This window comes from Chiloscyllium punctatum, chromosome 38, assembly GCF_047496795.1.
Source record: "Chiloscyllium punctatum isolate Juve2018m chromosome 38, sChiPun1.3, whole genome shotgun sequence".
Lineage (NCBI taxonomy): Eukaryota > Metazoa > Chordata > Chondrichthyes > Orectolobiformes > Hemiscylliidae > Chiloscyllium > Chiloscyllium punctatum.
In genome coordinates, this window is record NC_092776.1 from 37580839 (window position 1) to 37598964 (window position 18126).

The window sequence follows — 18126 nt, forward strand, 5'->3', positions numbered from 1 at the left end:
TTCTTTGGCTAGAGTCACACTTGACACATAGGAAGATGGTTGTGTTTGTTATCGGTCAGTCATCTCAGCTCCAGAACATCTCTGTAGGAATTCCTTCAGCTGCTTCATCAATGAACTTGCCTCTGTCAGAAGGGCAGAAATGCAGATATTCACTGATGACTGCACAATATTCAGCACTAATCATGACTCCTCAGGTATTGAAGTAGTCCATGCCCAAATGCTACAAGGCTTGGAAAATATCGAGGTTTGAGCTGACAAGTGGCAAATAACATTATAAGTACTAAGCAATGATCATCTCCAGCAATCAGTAGTTTGTGATTGTTCGATCACTTCATGTACATACCTGTGATAGGTTACCAGTTGTTTTTAACTGGAGCTCAAAGATCCACCTCCTATGTGGTCTATTTAATGCACAGCAAATTGTAATTGCATCAGCCTTCACTACAGTGTACTACCTCTGCTAATAGCTTTTTCTTTTACGTGCCTTAAATTGATTGAGCACTGGGCATTTTCTTCGTGTGTGCAGAAGAGCACACCTTTCACCTATCTTGCTATGTTTGGATGTTCTGGTGATTGTAACTGTCACTGAGTTTGTATTAGTACCCATAAGCTTCAACAACCTGTGGGAATCATTTCATATTTGTGTCAATCCTTCGGTAGCTCTGATGCTATGAACTTTTAAATTTGTTTTACATCCTTTTTGGAAAGCTTCCATGCGGATAGATGCAATCGCCAATCAACAAATCTGTTTATTATCTCCTTATCTGAAAATCACATGATGATCTCTTTTCTCTGCACCTGCTCATACAGTGGCCAATGGAGGGTTTAGATGTCTGTCGAAGTTGTTTGAATTCCAGTTGATGAATGTCGAAAATTGACTTGACTCTGAATTAGTTTTCTCCTGTGGTCCGTATCTTTTGGGGGTCTTACAGCTCTTTGGCGATTAGTTATGATAGGTTATGTCAGTGTAGATTTTCATTCTCAATTGCAAAGCAAATCTGAATAGCTTGTTTGTTTTTGTCTACATCAGACACAAAGAGCTCTGAATGATGCTTAAACAGTTTAAATTCTGGTAGGAGGTCCGCTGTGTTCCAATTTAAATTAAGGAATTTCATGGATATTCTTACAGAAAGCCTTTGAGCTTCCCTTGCTTCCTATCAATCTGCCACACACCCTGATAATTGACTTTCTCAGCAGAGTAAGAATGGATGCTGGATAGGGATTTGTCAGTTTACCAGAAAGCTGTGTTTTCAGCACTTTCCAATGCTGTAAGGAACAACAGCAAAGAGGGTTGTCTCATGCACTTTAACATGATTTAAATTTGTCGACCATGTGGCTTCCATCTCAATTACTTTACTTGTTGCTGTTCAATCACAGTAGGCCTATCAGCATGCTGTTCACCATATGTTAACCTTAATTGTCTTATAGTCAAGTCCTCATCAGGAATTGATTAACTCCATAGATTCATGTATGCAGTTTGCAGATCCACAGCAGACTAACTGCCAGACAGAGATGTTACATTGTACACACATCTAGTCCTTAAATCTGAACTTAAAGGCAAAGTACAAGTACAACACCTAACGCGTTATATGATAGATCTTCACCAAACTGCCACTTTCTTCCTTTTAAATTGGGATCTATGGGGCCTACCACTCCCGGAAGCGACGGCTTACCGGTCGAGCTCTATTCCGCTCTGTGGGCCTTGATTGGCCAGGACCTGCTGGAGGTGTATGTCAGTATGCTTCGGGCAGGTACCATGAGTGAATCCATGAGGAAAGGCATCATCACCCTCATCTACAAGCAGAAGGGGGAGAGGGAGGAACTCAGAAATTGAAGACCAATCTCACTATTGAATGCGGATTACAAAATTCTGTCAAAGATTATCGCCGACTGGGTCAGGTCTGCCCGGGGGTCGGTGATTCACCCTCACCAAACCTGTGCTGTACCAGGCAGGAAGATTGCTGAGAGTCTCGCACTCCTCAGGGATACGATCGCCTATGTGCAGGACAGAGGGTTGGATACCTGCCTGATCAGCCTGGACCAAAAGAAAGCCTTTGACAGGATATCACACACGTATATAGACAATAGACAATAGACAATAGATGCAGGAGTAGGCCATTCAGCCCTTCGAGCCCGCACCGCCATTCAATATGATCATGGCTGATCATTCCCAATCAGTATCCTGTTCCAGCCTTATCTCCATAACCCTTGACTCCACTATCTTTAAGAGCTCTATCCAATTCTTTCTTAAATGAATCCAGAGACTGGGCCTCCACTGCCCTCTGGGGCAGAGCATTCCACACAGCCACCACTCTCTGGGTGTTCTCTCCAAAATGGGCTTTGGGGAGGGAATCTGCAATTGGATCAGACTGCTCTACACCAACATTGTCAGTGCAGTCTCAATCAATGGGTGGGAATCAGATAGCTTCCCAGTCAGATCTGGAGTCAGGCAGGGCTGCCCTCTCTCTGCGGCCTTGTTTACTGCATAGAGCCATTTTCTGACTCCATCAGGAAGGATGTGAGCCTGAGACTATTCCTAGCAGCAGGGCCTGCAGGTCAAGGCCTCCCTGTACATGGATGATGTCGCCGTTTTCTGCTCGGATCTGCTGTCCATGCGCAGACTCATGTGCATATGTGACCAGTTCGAACGGGCCTCAGGGGCCAGGGTAAACTGAGGCAAGAGCGAGGCCATGCTCTTCGGGAACTGGGCCGACCAATCCTCGATCCCTTTCACCATCAGGACCGATCACATGAAGGTGCTGGGTATTTGGTTTGGGGGGGCTGGGGCATGCGCCAAGTCTTAGGAGGAGCATATCAGCAAAGTGAGGCAGAAACTGGGCAGGTGGAAGCTACGGTCGCTCTCCATCGCGGGAAAACATTAGGTCATCAGGTGTGAGGCACTGTCATTGCTGTTATATGTGGCACAGGTCTGGCCTATTCCCAGAACCTGTGTCACTGCAATCACCCTGACCATCTTCCGATTTATGTGGAGATCAAAGATGGACCGGGTCCGAAGGGACTTGCTGTACAAAGATCTGGGCAACGGGATATAAAATACACCCAATGTCACCCTCACCCTGATAGCCACCTTTGTGTGTGGCTGCATCAAGGTGTGTGTGGATCCCCGGTATGCAAACGGCAAGTGTCACTACGTACTGAGGTTCTACCTGTCCCCGGTGTTGCGAAGGATGGGCCTGGCCTCGCTGCCGCAGAACGCTCCGAGTAATTGGACTGTTCTGTATCATCTGTCCTTCGTGGAGAAGTTTATGAAGAAAAACACCTTTGACCACAAGTCCATCAGGAAGTGGTCAGCACGTAGTGTCCTTGAGACCCTTCGGGAAAAGGAGAGGGCAGATCCTGTCGAGCGGTTCCCTGAGTAGACTGTCAAAGCCATTTGGCAGAATGTCTCATCGCCAGAACTTTCCAACAAGCACCAAGATGTGGCTTGGCTGGTGGTGAGAAGGGCTCTGCCTGTGAGATCCTTTATGCACGCCCGGACTCTCTGCCGCACCGCACACTGCCCTCGAAGTAGCTGCGGAGGGGACGAGACTGTCACACGCCACCTTCTGGAATGTGCCGATGCAGAAGAAGTCTGGAGAGGAATTCAGTGGTGTTTGTCGAGGTTCGTCCCGAGCAGTGCCATGACGCGAGACTCCATGCTCTACGGTCTGCTCCCCGGGATGCATACCGAGATGAACATCACCTGTGCCTGGAGGACCATCAACTCAGTGAAGGACACTCTCTGGGTGGTCCGAAACCTGTAGATCTTCCAGCTGAAGGAGTTGACCCCGACTGAGTGTTGCAGACTGGCACATTCCAAGGTCCAGGACTACGTGTTGAGGGACGTGCCGAAGCTTGGGGCAGCTGCCGCCAAGGCACGGAGGGGAAAGACCACCGTGTAACATCTGCCTGCCTAATCACAGGGGTCCGACGCAGTAAGGGTCTCCGCAGACACCCCTGCTAAATATGTGGATAGTAATCGTACAGACCTGTATATATGAATGATCACTCTGTCTCTGTACGCAAAGAAATGGAATGTTTACATATGTATGGCATGAGCAATTGTACAGATCGTGAATATATTTTATGAATAAAGTATATTTTTGAAATTAAAAAAGTCTAATGGGCCTACCTCTAAGAGTAGGTTGTTGCATGAATGCAATCCGGTAAATGTCACATTAGTAAGATAAACATTGTCATTAAGACCATTGGGATGTTTAGGAAGTTAGGCCTAATCCAAAACTGTTCTACCTACCCATGTGCTTATGATGTTGCAATATTAACTTTATTTTTCCAATTGACAACACTTTAAAATTTCTCTCAGATTTAACTATACTTGCAGGGTTTCACAGAGAGATCTCGAGGTCGAACAATGGCTTGTCTGGGATTTTGTGCCGTAGCATGCCCTAACTCTGCTCCTTTCCATGGGTTGCTGACAACTTTGACACAACAGAAGTTTTGTGCTATGTGATTTTGCTGTCAGATGTTAACATTCTCGATGAGAAAAATGCAGGTGATAATCAAGCAATGATATTCGAGATCTTCCGATTGCTTTGAAAATGCAGTTCGTGCACATTGTTTTCTTAAAATGAAATACCTTCATTTTAAAGAAAAGTACAGTAGAGCCAAAAATCATACTTCTGGGGTTTGCCATCTGTGCTCTTGGGATAGATCTTGGGCCTCACATAGAAATCTGCATCAATGCAGATTTCTATCAGATTGATGGCATCCTATGGTCACTCACCTTTGAAAGTCATGGGCCATTTCGAAGATGAATGGAGCTGTGCCTGTTTAAAACATCAGTGAAAATTGCTCTTAATGCATCAGTGGAGCTGAAAGCTGCTGTTTTTGTTCCCACCTGACTTTGTTTCTGTCTCCCACCATGCCCCTTCTGAACACTTTACCCCGATTTGTACTTTATGCCCTAAAGAAATTTCTAATAATGAATTCTCAAGCTTAGTGTGAAATAAAATGTGTATTACCAGAATTTCATTGCAGATGGATAAGATATTTTAAAGACAGATTCACAATTTTATACACATGCTAAATTCACTGTGATCTCTGATGAAGTCAATGGAATGAATACACACAAGACTTTGGAACTAGTTGAAAACATGAAGCAACAAAGGAAGGAGGACTCAAAGTGTAGACTCTATGGGGAGCCTTCACAAAGAGTGTGCTGCAGTGAGGAAAACTTCTGGCACAAAACAAAACTCTACATGATTTTCAGCCAAAGAATCAAAATACTTCTACAGTCTAAAAATGATCAGTAGCTAGTCATTCCACAAAATGTTGTTCTGTTTGATCTTTTCCATTGTTGAGAAACGTTTTGATTCAATTTGGAGTGTGAAGTTCATAAGTATGTCATTTCCCTTTCATATCCAACACACTGCCCTCTGTACTATCAGGCATCGGTTGATTAGGTGCATCTCAGTGCTGAGTTGCTTCAACATGACCTAATGCAGCTGGACAGTGCAATGGTATTGCCTTGAGGGCCTGCACTCAAGCTAAGTTCAGTGTCAATTAGGAATGTGATAAAGCTTTTGATTTAGTGAAACTCTGACATATAATCGGATATTACAAGAAATACTCCAGTTTCACAATGACCATTTGGAGCAGAAGCTAAAGAAAAGACTCTATTAAAATAGATAATTAGGTTTTCCTTCTGATAGCTTATTTGAGTCATTCTGGCCCTGAGAAGGAGCAGACATTTTTCACCACCTGGTCCCTGAAAAATTTGTTGTTCTTTTGATGCAAGCATATATTCAGCTGCAAGAAGCCTGAGTATTTCCCAGCTTCATTAAAAGATTCCACATTCATTCATGTTTCAACTTAGGAGACAAACTCCTAAGGGCACAACGTTGTGTGAAACAATACTACCACATTCACCTGAGCATGTTAAAAGAGACCTGTTTCTAATTTCTCTATTTTGTTGCAGAGGCCATGACAAATTGTTCAAGTTATGTCCCCTATTTACAGGCAACTTCAAGAACTGGTACCACATGTTATTGAGTTGTTGTGGTTCTGTTCGCCGAGCTGGGAATTTGTCTTGCAAACGTTTCATCCCCTGTCTAGGTGACATCCTCGGTGCTTGGGAGCCTCCTGTGAAGCGCTTCTGAGTTGTTTCCTCCAGCATTTATAGTGGCCTGTCTCTGCCGCTTCCGGTTGTCAGTTCCAGCTGTCCGCTGTAGTGGCCGGTATTGAGTCTTAATATAATGTTTCTTTTCCACTTGTTGCATGGGGTGATAATCTAACAAAATATGTCATGCATAGAAACAACTAACAGGTGCCTTCCGTAATGGACAGGGGATGAAAACTTCTGTTTGATTATTATCCAAGGTGGTGAAGACAAAACGTTGCCCTTTGATCTCTTCAGGCCACTGCAAATGAACTGCCAGATATCCAGCTCACAGCTTATTACTGCAAATAATATTAAGAAACACATTTCTATCACTTTCCCAGTTGGATACCAGCTGAAGAAGATAGTTTCACGAGTGTGAGTGAGGCCCCTTTCGGTCATGACTGACCATGGGTTGCATCCTCGTTGTTCTAGCTTTCTGCTTCCCTGAAGCAACATTGCTTGTGACTGAAGAGACCAACACTGGAGTGACAGTCCTAGTAGCAGAAGTCATGTCTGTATGTGGTTGTTGACCTGCTGGAGCTGCTGTGTTCTTTCCTTCATGACTGCTTGTCTGCTGCAGCACTCATCAGCTTCTTTTCCTCTGTTTTGAGGTGTTGGTTCAGGGTGCTTCTCCATCTCAGGTGGTCAGCTGCAAGCCGTTCCTGGGACTCCGTAACGATATCAAGTGCCTTCATGTTCCTCACGCAGACGTCCTTGGAGCGCAGTTGGGGGCACTCAGTGTGTCTCTTCCTGGATGCAAGCTCTCCTTTGGAATGCAGCTATCCTCCATGCAGTGCACGTGACCCAGCCAGCGCAGTCTCCGCTGCCTGAGCAGAGTGTACATGCTGGGAAGGACAACGTGAGATAGGACCACTGTGTTGGACACTGTTTTGCCAGGATATGCCCAGGATACAACGGATACTCCTCAAGTGGAAAGTGTTCTGTCTTCTCTCCTGTCTGGCATATGTAGTCGATGTTTCATTGCCGTACAGCACAGTGATTATGACGCAGGCGTTGTCGACTGACATTTTTGTCTTTGCTGTCAGCTTGGGATTTGTCCATATTCAAGTTGTGAGGTGAGCAAGAGTTGAAGCTGCTTTCCCGATTCTCTTGTTGATCTCTGTGTCCAAGGAGAGGTTGTCAGTGACTTTAGAGCCCAGGTAAGTAAACTGATGGACAACATTGAGTTTGTCATGACAGGATACAGAGACACTGCCGGTTTCATGTGAAAGCTTTAATAGCTACTATTAAACTAAAAGTAACAGCATTAGAGGTCACATGGTTTTGGCAGGTTAGAGTATACCTTCAAACATTTCTCTTGTCAAAACAAAGAAACAAATAAGTACATGTACTATCATTTGCATTTACTTATTACTCATATTAAAGAAAATTGTCACTCATGAACTAAAACAAAACTGTTGTCTTGCATTAACAAAAAAAGTTTGTTTAGTCTCGCTGACTTTGATCTATCCTTTCACATGCATTGTATATGCAATTTTTAAAGTGTGCAAGTCTTCAAGTAGTATCTGTACATGTTGTTGTTGGCTGTGAGTCTGGTGTCAGCTTGTTCCAAGGATAATATTCCTTCACAGGAGAATGTTGTTACCACAGCTAGGTTGTTTTCATGGTAAGTGTTGTTGTGGAGCCATTACCTTTATTAGGGACTTTGCACCTGTGGTCAGATGGCCAGACTGTATTCTGTGCAGTTGGTGACATCTCATCTTCCTCATCAGTGACAGAGCAGCTTTTCCAGTTGGATGCATATGTCTGTGGTTGTGACAATATAAGTGATTATTCATATTCTCTGCATATGATTGAGGTGACAAGTGTTTTACACAGATCCCAAATTGGCATGTGGGCTGATTCTTGTCAAAAGCATTGAATGCTTGCCCCCTCTTTGACTGTTCAGTGCTCAGCTCTGCTAATAGTTTGGCAATGTCAAGAATGAAAAAGCTGGATTTCCATCATTTCATTTTAATTTCTTCAGTCAATTGTTGTTTGATAGTAGTGAAGACTGCTTCTTGTTTTGTGTCTCAACATTGCTGTATATCTTTAGCCATGACCTTTAGTAGCAGATGGTGCTCTGATATCAAATTAAGAAAGAAAATTGCTAGATCATATGTCAGTGCAACAAATTGTTGCACCTATTTCATATGAATTGGCTGCTGCATTCAAGCTACAGTTCTACTTTGTCGGGATCCAAATGAAGTCATTTTGCTGTCAGTCCATAATCGATGTACTTGACTTCAATTATCTTAAACTGCAGTATTTTCTTGTTCTGCTTGGGGTTCATCTAGTGAGTTCTCTGTCAGTTACACTAGATTCTCCTTGTGGTGTTAAATGGTTTTTTCTCATCATATCTCCACAACAATAAATGAGCAAATCATCCACAATTGCCGTCTCATGCAGTCTATATTGATACTCTTCCAGAGCAATGGAAATGCTAAGTGGCATGCAAAACCATCTATATCACTAAAACGCCATCCAGAATGAGGAAAGAAAAGTGCTGCTTTCATCTATTTGCACATACCAATAACTATCTTTAGCTCTGAAAGCAGTAAATACTCTTACAGTGACAAATTATGGAAAAATTTCTTCAATGGTTTACATGGTATAATGATATCATTTCCAAGCTTTATTGAGTTAAAAATCACACAACACCAGGTTATAGTCCAACAGGTTTAATTGGAAGCACACTAGCTTTCGGAGCATTGCTCCTTCATCAGGTGGTAGCTAGTGTGCTTCCAATTAAACCTGTTGGACTATAACCTGGTGTTGTGTGATTTTTAACTTTGTACACCCCAGTCCAACACCGGCATCTCCAAATCAAGCTTTATTGAGATTCTTTGTATCAAATCATACCCTTATATTTCCAGTTTCTTTCAGTACTACCATTCTGCTAATAGACTATTAGATAGTAGTCACTTTCTTAATTACTTCCTTTTTCAGATCTTGTAACTTATTTTTCATTAGGATTTGAGAATGATTTGAAACCTTCTGCACATACTGTTCTGGTCTCATACTCTCATTTACTTCAAGGTAATAGTCACCGTGAAAGCATCCAACACCTGTAAAACCACCTTTGTAACCATTTAATTTCTATTCAGTCAATGGCCCAGTAGTCAATGCAGTTACATCTCTTCAGAAATCTGTTCTGTAGGATCACCTACCCAAACTTCAGACTTACTTCAGCAGAAACAAGTAGATTTTGTTTAAGGTTCACTACTTGGAATGGCAGTTCTTCATTCTTGACATTACTTTGGGTTCTCAGTTTCATTTCCTGTATTGGAATATGTATACTTCCATCAAATTGTCTTAAATTTACCTTTGAGGGCTTCATTTTTGTGGCACTATCTTCAGGCACTTTACAAAGTTCAAGGTATTGTACGATTGCTGGTGTCTATATGGCATTTCACATTTACTTAATGCTTTCCTTCTACAGCCATCATTTTCTAACCATCACAAACCCCCATATACCACCTTTGGACCTGATGATGCCAATGTGGTGTATGGTGTGAGTGATTCAGCAGGATCATTGTCCGACATCTCTTCAGCAGCTACATTAAAAGGTTCCTTTGCTTCTTTCTAGCTGAGTACTTGCCTGCAAAGTTATTCAATTTTTCTTTTCCATGCTGGACTTGCTTACTTTTCTTTTGTTGGTGTCCTCCACAATATTTACATCTCATCCTCTGGCCTAGATCATTCTGCTGGACCTTCTATAAACATTTTTTCCATTATGTTGTTCTTGTTAGGCCTGGACTGTCTCTCATTATAATGTGAAACCTAATCCATTTTCCAATCAATATATTGTAGCTGAGGATTGACAACCTTTGAACTTCTGCACATGTTAATAGCTTATTTAGGAGTAAGTTACTCTTTCAGCAGCTATGTTCTCATGGCAGAATTTTTTATACCTGGAAGAATCCTATCTCTAATAAGATCATTTTTTCAGGTGTCCAAATACCCAGGATTAGGCAAGATGTCTTAATGCCTTTACTTTACAGAATCACAGAATATTTATGATACAGAAGGAAGCCACCAGTACAATATATCTGCACTAGCCCATTAAATAAGCTTCATTACCTCGTACCAAACTCCTGCTTTTTTTCCGACGATCCTTGCACATTATTTTTATCCAAATAGCCAACCAATGCCTGCTTGAATGCTTCAATTCAACCTAGCCCCACCACCCTTGCAGGCAGTACATTCATACCCAACCTACTCACTGAGTTTTTCCTCACCTCACCATTGCACTTTTCACAGATGACTTTAGAACGATGCCCTCATGTTCTTGATCCTTTCATGAGCAGGAACAGTTTCTCCCTATCTAAACTACTCAGTCCACTCCTGATTTTGAAAACCTCTGCCAGATCTCCTCTTAGCCTTTTTCATTCCAAGGAGGAGTCCCAACTTCTTCAGTCTATCCTCATAAGTGTAGTTCCTCATCTTTGGAATCTTCTTGTAAACCACTTCTACACTTTCTCCAATACATTCACATCCTTTCTATAATGTGGTGCCCAGACCTGTACATAATCCAGTAAGGTTGGAACAAGTGCCTTTTTCAAACTCAACATCACCTCCTTGCTCTTTTACTCAGTTCTCTTATTAATAAAGCTGAGTATACTGTATGCTTTGCTTACTGCTCTCTCTATCTGTCCTGCCACATTTAATGAGCTGTGCATATATACACCTAGGCCCCGGCTTCTGCACTCCTGCCACCTTTGAATTGTAGCTCCTATTTTATTTTGCCTTCAAGATTTGTGTCATCTGCATACAAATCAATATTTGCTCTCTCCCCTGAGTTCTGACATAGAATAAGAAACATAAGTTGAGGGTTCAAATGTGTCTTCAAGACCTTCAAAATTTCTCCACTGTGGCTTTTCTGCTCCTCATTGAGGTCTAGAGTGCAAGACAGATCACTACACCCTTTCCCACGCACTGATGACAGAGTTAGTCATATTTATTAGGATTTATTGTTCAACCATGTAACTTCATGATTTTGTTGTTATTGGGACTGGAAGGAGTTACAATTCTGTCTCATTGCCTTTCGTTTCCACAGCACCAGCTATTTAGTCTCTCACTCAGCAATTCAAAGTTAAGACTGCTGTTCGAATTCTTCCTTTCTGTTTCTCACATTAGCTGAATTCTCATACAGATTTGAAAATTCACACAATTTCAGCTCCACACCTCTCATACCATATTTATGTAGTGGATTTAATGACTGCTGCTAAGACTGAAAGGAACTGCATCAGAGATCCCACGACTATGGCATGTCAGAGTGTACAATATACAGATACATTTCTCCAAATAAAGACATAAGCTTTTGAGTATCTGGCAAACAGTACAGGAGTTCAGGATATTATGCGTGGATTTATCTAACTAGCAGGTTTAATAAACTGATCTCAATGTATATATATCACCAAGAAAAATGGATCTTATCTAACAGAATGGTGATAGGTTCCAACAAAAGAAGATATAATGGTTAATACCAATTGCAAACAAAAAAGGGTTTCCACCCATCATACTATAATTACCCATAACATATATGACAAAGTTGAATTCTGCAGTAGATGCTTGTTTCATGATTCATATTCAGTTTTAGTTGAACCAACACACATGTGAATTGAGAATTCAACATTTTACCCTATCTACATATGTTCATAAACTAGCTTTGGTGCTTTTGGAACATTGCCATTGTTCTTGTTGAATAGGCAAAAATACAAATGACACAAAGGTCTTTAATAGTGGTAGCATGAGACTCCAGTATACGCACCAGGCAATCATGATTTAAGGCAGAAAATTTCAGGTTATTAATTGTTAAGCTACAGCCAATTACTCAAAGAAGTCATTCTAATTATCTAAGAATAACATAGACTATAAGTATCAAAACAGTGGTTATGCATTTTACAAAATCGCTTTAATTTGCAAAATCAGTTTTACTAGTACTTTATTTTATATGATATGTTTGCTTTACAAATGATATTGCACACAAGGAGGAAATCTAGTTCAGTTGGAGCAACTTCATTTAATGCAGCTTGGGTACCTAATTCTGCCCAAGTTTGGAACTCTAAGGCAAATAGGGATGGGCATTAAATACTAGCCAGCCAACGGTACCCATGTCCACAAATAAATAAAATAAAATGACAGAGCAAACCACACCATATCAGAACCATTCTGCTGCCTTACCTGCAACCAGTGATTGTAAGCAAGGCAGTGATAATGCAATAGCATCATATATCCCATTTCATTACAACCTCTCTTATGAAAAGCATTAATCTGTTATTAAAAACTGTAAAACAACAGTGTAAAATACTTTGAAGATAGCCGCACCTTTGAAGGAAGAAACATGAATATCTCCTGGCATCCAAGGAGATTTACTTTGCAATCAGCCTTTCCCACTTAATGAATGCCATTTTGAGACATGGCTTCCATTTAATTTTCTTTCTTGGAAGCAGATTAAGAAAGCCACCTGTTGCCACCTTCAGTAAACCAACCAGTTTGCCTTCTGCCACTGCAATGTGTGCCAGCAACACCAATAATTTATTTCAGTGAGTAGACAAGTAGTTTATTGTGTTAGGACAGCTCATCTTGCTACATGCATATTTGATACACAAACAGCAACACTACCAAAGTCTCTGTGCCAACCAGCAAACAATACCATATTTTGTATTTTAGCACATTAGTACTAAGATGCAAATAACTGTTGGTTTAATGTTCTGAAAGAACAGAAACAGGCAAAGTGTTTATATTTGCAACTATATTTATTTCAAAATGGAGGTATAATTCTCAATTCTCATGATCTAATGATCAATAAATAGGAGCAGGAGTAAGCTCTTTGGTCCATCAAGTCTACTCCACTACGAAATTAGATCATTGTTGACCTGATTGTGGCCTTAAATCCACTTTCCTGTCTGTTGTCCTATATTCTTCCCTGTTGACCAAAAAGCTAACTCAATTCTGAATGTCATAGCTCCCGCTGCTCTCTGAAACACCATTGCAATGACTTTCTGTACGAAGAAAGTTTTCCTCATTTCTATCATGAATGAGAAACCCATGATTGTAAGACTATGCTGCTGATTCTAGATCCTCCACAAGAGATAACATCCTCCCGGCATAAACATTGTCAAACCCCACAAAACCCAAATGCCTCAATAAGATTACATCCGATATTTCTAAATTTCAGTGATTTTGACTCCAACCTGTTTAACCTTTCCACATAAGACAGTGCCGAGTGAACTGACCATAAGCTGCTGCTACTGCATATATGTTTCTTCCTTAATGAGGAGAACAAAACTGTGCACAATACCCAAGGTTTGACCTTACCAATGATCTGTACAGATGTTGCAAATTCCCCATAATTTTATGCCCCCTCCCCTTTTTACAATAAAGACCAATGTTTTATCTGCCTTCCTAATCTGTTGATGTCCTGACATGTTAACTTTGTAATTCATGTACAGGGATACCCAGATCCCTCTGTGCTTCAACAATCTACACTTACTCTTCATTTAATTAATGTTTTGTATTTCTAATCTTTTTAACAAAATGAACAACTCAGATTATATTCCATGGACATTTTTTTACCCAATCGCTTCACCAATTTCCTGATGCATGCTCTGTATCCTCCTCAGAATTTTGCATCAATAGCAAGTTTGACTGTAATATAGTTTATATCCCTTATCCAGTTTATTAATATCGATCATAAATAGTTCATGCCCAGCACTGATCTCAGTAATAGATTACTCATTATAGATGGTAATCTGAAAATCACCCATTTATTTTGTCCCTGTCTGCTGTTAGTCAGCTAATGATCTACCCATGTAATATATCACCCCCAACACCAGAAGCTCTTATCTTTTGTGGGAGTCTTTTATATGACACCTTAATCAAATGTACTTTGGAAATCAAAATGCATCTCATCTGCTGATACCCTTTGTCCACACTACTCATTACATTCTTTAAAAACTCAAACACATTGTCACTTTTGTTGATTTTTCCAAATAATATTATGATTCAACCGGATTAAGTAGTCAATGTGCTTGAACATTCCAAAAGAAATTTGGCATTTCTTTACATCAGTTGCTTTGGAGTAGCAAGGTTGGATAAAAGTGCTGTGAACATTCTATGGTGGTGAAATTGATCTTGAATGGGACTGCAAATAGGCATTTATGATTGGCAGCTTATTTGACTCCACACAGTTTTCTGCTCTGGGAAGCCAGTGCAATGGAAAAATGGGTGGAGAATAAAACAGGCTGCCAATTCTCTGTCACTCTTTTTTGCAAGCTGTCCATACAAATCTCACCCAGATGTATATTTAGACATCAAGTGAGGTTAGAATGAGCTTTCTTATGAATCCTCATATAGGCAAAAAGGTCTAATAGTATTTGCTAGCTTGGATTTGAACCTCAGTTTTAGAGCTGAATGACAAGTTTTCAAATCAACATGCCACCCAGTCCCCTGAAGTTTAGCAAAAACATTAATGTTGGTGGAATTCTGTCTGTTGTACAAGATCCTGGTTCTGAAAGTGTTAATAATGGAGATTGCATTAAGCTCCATATAATCCAGTTATATTTTACTGGTTTAGGTGGGGATAAGACAGAACATCTTATGCTCTCATAGAATCCAGATCTGTATCCATCTGTTTCTTCTTTGCCTTTGTATCTATGTACTTTACAAATGCAATTTATACTGAATTGCTATCATGCAGTAAACTGCACAGAGTTAAGACTAGAGATGCTTTTTGTAAAGATTTGATTGTTGTTGATAGTCTACGATCATAAAACAAATGGGCATTTAGACCCAATCAAGGATTCAGGATTAGCAGCATCATTCCTCTGCCATAAATACCACACTGATGTTTCTCTCAGCAGGAAATACAACCAGTTAGCAAGCTTGTGTGCATTTACAAAATGTAAAATTCTGATGACCTTAGACATAATTCAATCTGCGGCCAATAATATAACTCAAATCTCCTGTGTTTATTGCATACTTGCAGATAATTGCTGATATCAGCTCATCTACTAAGGGTACCCTTATAATCAAATCCTTTGACTGTCAACCCCAAATTCACACAGATGTATTGACCGCAATTTCATTTTGTCATTAGTAATCAGTATTTTCACCTTCTCAACAATATAAGGTGCATACATTTTATACACACACATATATTAGAATAACATCTGGTCTTGAGCTTGCATAATTGAGCCTAACCTCTTTGAAACAAAAGACCCAGATGGGAATATGTTATTCTTCATTGGAAACTATGACATCTACCAGTGTAAAGATTAAAATTTTCATCAATCAAAATTGGAGTTAGTTTTCCATTTGACACTGTTAATGTTTCACACTACTGAAAATAAACTGGCCACTATTACCACAGGCATTGACACCATTCATAACGTCAAGGAAACAATTCTACAAAATTAAATTATTGGACAATAAGATCCACAAAGCATACTAATGCAGGGCATTTTTTTTTTACAAGCAGCATCTATCACATTTTGACATTTAAAAATATAAGGTACATATTATCTTACATTCTAGATAAGATGTTCTGTAAGCTAGCAAAAGAATGCAGAATGTATCACATATTTTTTCATGGTATTTATTATTGTATTACTCCCATAAAATCTTCTGTGATTCTATCAGCTCTTAGCATACCATTAAAAGATTTTTTTTTTCTCTGGCAATGCTCAGAGATGGATCTGTCCCTTATGTTGCTTTAATCAGAATTTTTCACTTGAAGAGCAAATGGATATGTTATGTAAATTTAGAGTAAAATGTTTCAAAACATTAAATATTTTTCATAGATTATTTTAATAACCTGATGCTAGAAGGTTGTTTTGAATATATGCGCTCATTAAAACTTTAATCCTCAGCGTCTTCCTGTCTGGTGCCCAGCCTCACAAGGCAGAACTAGCAAATGTCGTTGGGGAGCCAAATAAATATCCACTTTTAAAGGTGAGAAATGACATTTGAGTCGGACTTGAGTGTGAATAATTGCAGAAGACTGAATGTGTCTGAAATAATTCATGCTAGTTACTCTGTGAGGCATTCCAAGTTGATGAAGAAAACATCGGGAGTGCATCAAGTCTTGACAGTGAATGCACCGCAGGAGCTGGGCTAATGAAACTTCGGAGAGAGTAGAGACATTGCATTTATATTAGTTGACATGGACATGTAGCTAATCTGGTGAAATATATATATCAAAAGAAAAGGAAGAACAGCAGGCTTCTGGACTGGTGTGAAGTCTAAAACACTTCTTTCCAGTGGTGCCATCAATGTCCAGATTTGATCCATTTTTGTGTTTTTTTTCAATATCTCAATCTGCCTGAATTCCTTCTAAATCCATAAAACTGTCTGCCAGGCTTATGCAATGGGTTTAAAAAAAAACTTCCAACATTGTGGATACATCTCTCTGAAAGTGCTTTATTCCAAATTTAAAAGCCACACAGCACCAGGTTATAGTCCAACATGTTCATTTGGAAGCACTAGCTTTCAAGGTGATGCTGCTTCCTCAGGTGGTTGTGGAGAATAAGGTCATAAGATGCAGAATTTATAGCCAAATGAGTACCGTGTCATGGAGATGTGATGATATATTAAACGGCTGGCATGGTGACTCAGTGGTTAGCACTGCTGCCTCACAGCACCAGGGTACCAGGTTCGATTCCAGCCTCGGGTGACTGTCTGTGTGGAGTTTGCACATTTTCCCTGTGTCTGTGTGGGTTTCCTCTGGGTGCTCCAGTTTCCGCCCACAGTCCAAAGATGTGTAGGTCAGGTGAATTGGCCATGCTAAATTGCCCATAGTTGCAGATGCATTAGTCAGAGGGAAATGGGTCTGGGTGGGTTACTCTTCAGAGGGTCGGGTTGGGCTGAAGGGCCTATTTCCACACTGTAGGGAATCTATTCTAAGCAATTTTAGATTAAGTCTTTTATCTTTAAGAATGGGATGTGTTGGTTTCTGTTCTTTGACAAGTAAATCCAGAACTTCTTTTAAATTACACTCTCAAAAAAGTTATATCTTTTCCAATAATAGGTGCCATCTCAGCTCAGACAACACATGAAGGTGTGAGGTCTGTCTGTGTCCAAATGTTGAGTTAGACTGGTTCTATTTCTAAAGTGGGATTTACAGTTTTATATTGTTAGAAAATAAGTAGACCTTTTTTGATAATGTAATTTAAAAGAAGTTCTAGGATTTACATATCAAAGAACAGAAACCAACACATCCCATTCTAAAAATGAAAGACTTGATCTAAAATTGTTTAATATATCATCACATCGCCAATGACACTGTACTCATTTGGCGATAAATTCTGGGTCATATTATCTTATTCTCCACAACCACCTGATGAAGGAGCAGCCCTTCGAAAGCTAGTGTTTCCAAATAAACCTGTTGGACTAAAACTTGATATTGTGTAATTTTTAACTTTGTCCACTCCAGTCCAACACCGGCACCTCCAAGTCATTATTCCAAATTGATAGTGAAAGAATAAGACAATATGTAAACCATGTTTTATTTGAGAAATTTTATTAGTATTGGCTAATCATAAAATGCATTCATGCTGGAAACCTAATGTGGAAACAGGCAATGCTGTGTTCTCCAGGGAAATACCATCTATGGATGGAGAAATACGTTCATTTGCATAAATTGCTGAATCTTCATTAGTACATCAGCCATTTGGTGAGTAGTGATAACAGACTTCCTGTATTGTGAAGTAGGGTGTGAGAGGATGGGGTTTGGGAGTTTGGAAAGATAGGTCACACTGTCAATTGAGGCTGCAAGGGGAGAATTGATTATACGATGGGGGTCAAGGATGGATCAGAGAAAGCTAAGAAACTGAGAACTGTGGGATCCTGGTACATTTGAAGTGAGCAAGGGAGATTGGGGAATGAAATAGTCATGTGACATGGAATACCTGTAGGTCCAGTCTGAACAATGACATTAATGGGAACAAACATTGAAAGAGAAGCATCCACTAAAACAGTGAATGAAACCTTGAACTTTACTC

General features: G+C 40.2%; 1 protein-coding gene across 3 annotated transcripts in view; it reads left to right on the forward strand.

Annotated features, from left to right (window-relative positions):
- tcerg1l (transcription elongation regulator 1 like) overlaps nt 1–18126 on the forward strand; it is a 739617-nt gene that overhangs the window by 262952 nt on the left and 458539 nt on the right. The gene's annotated exons all lie outside the window — the stretch shown is intronic.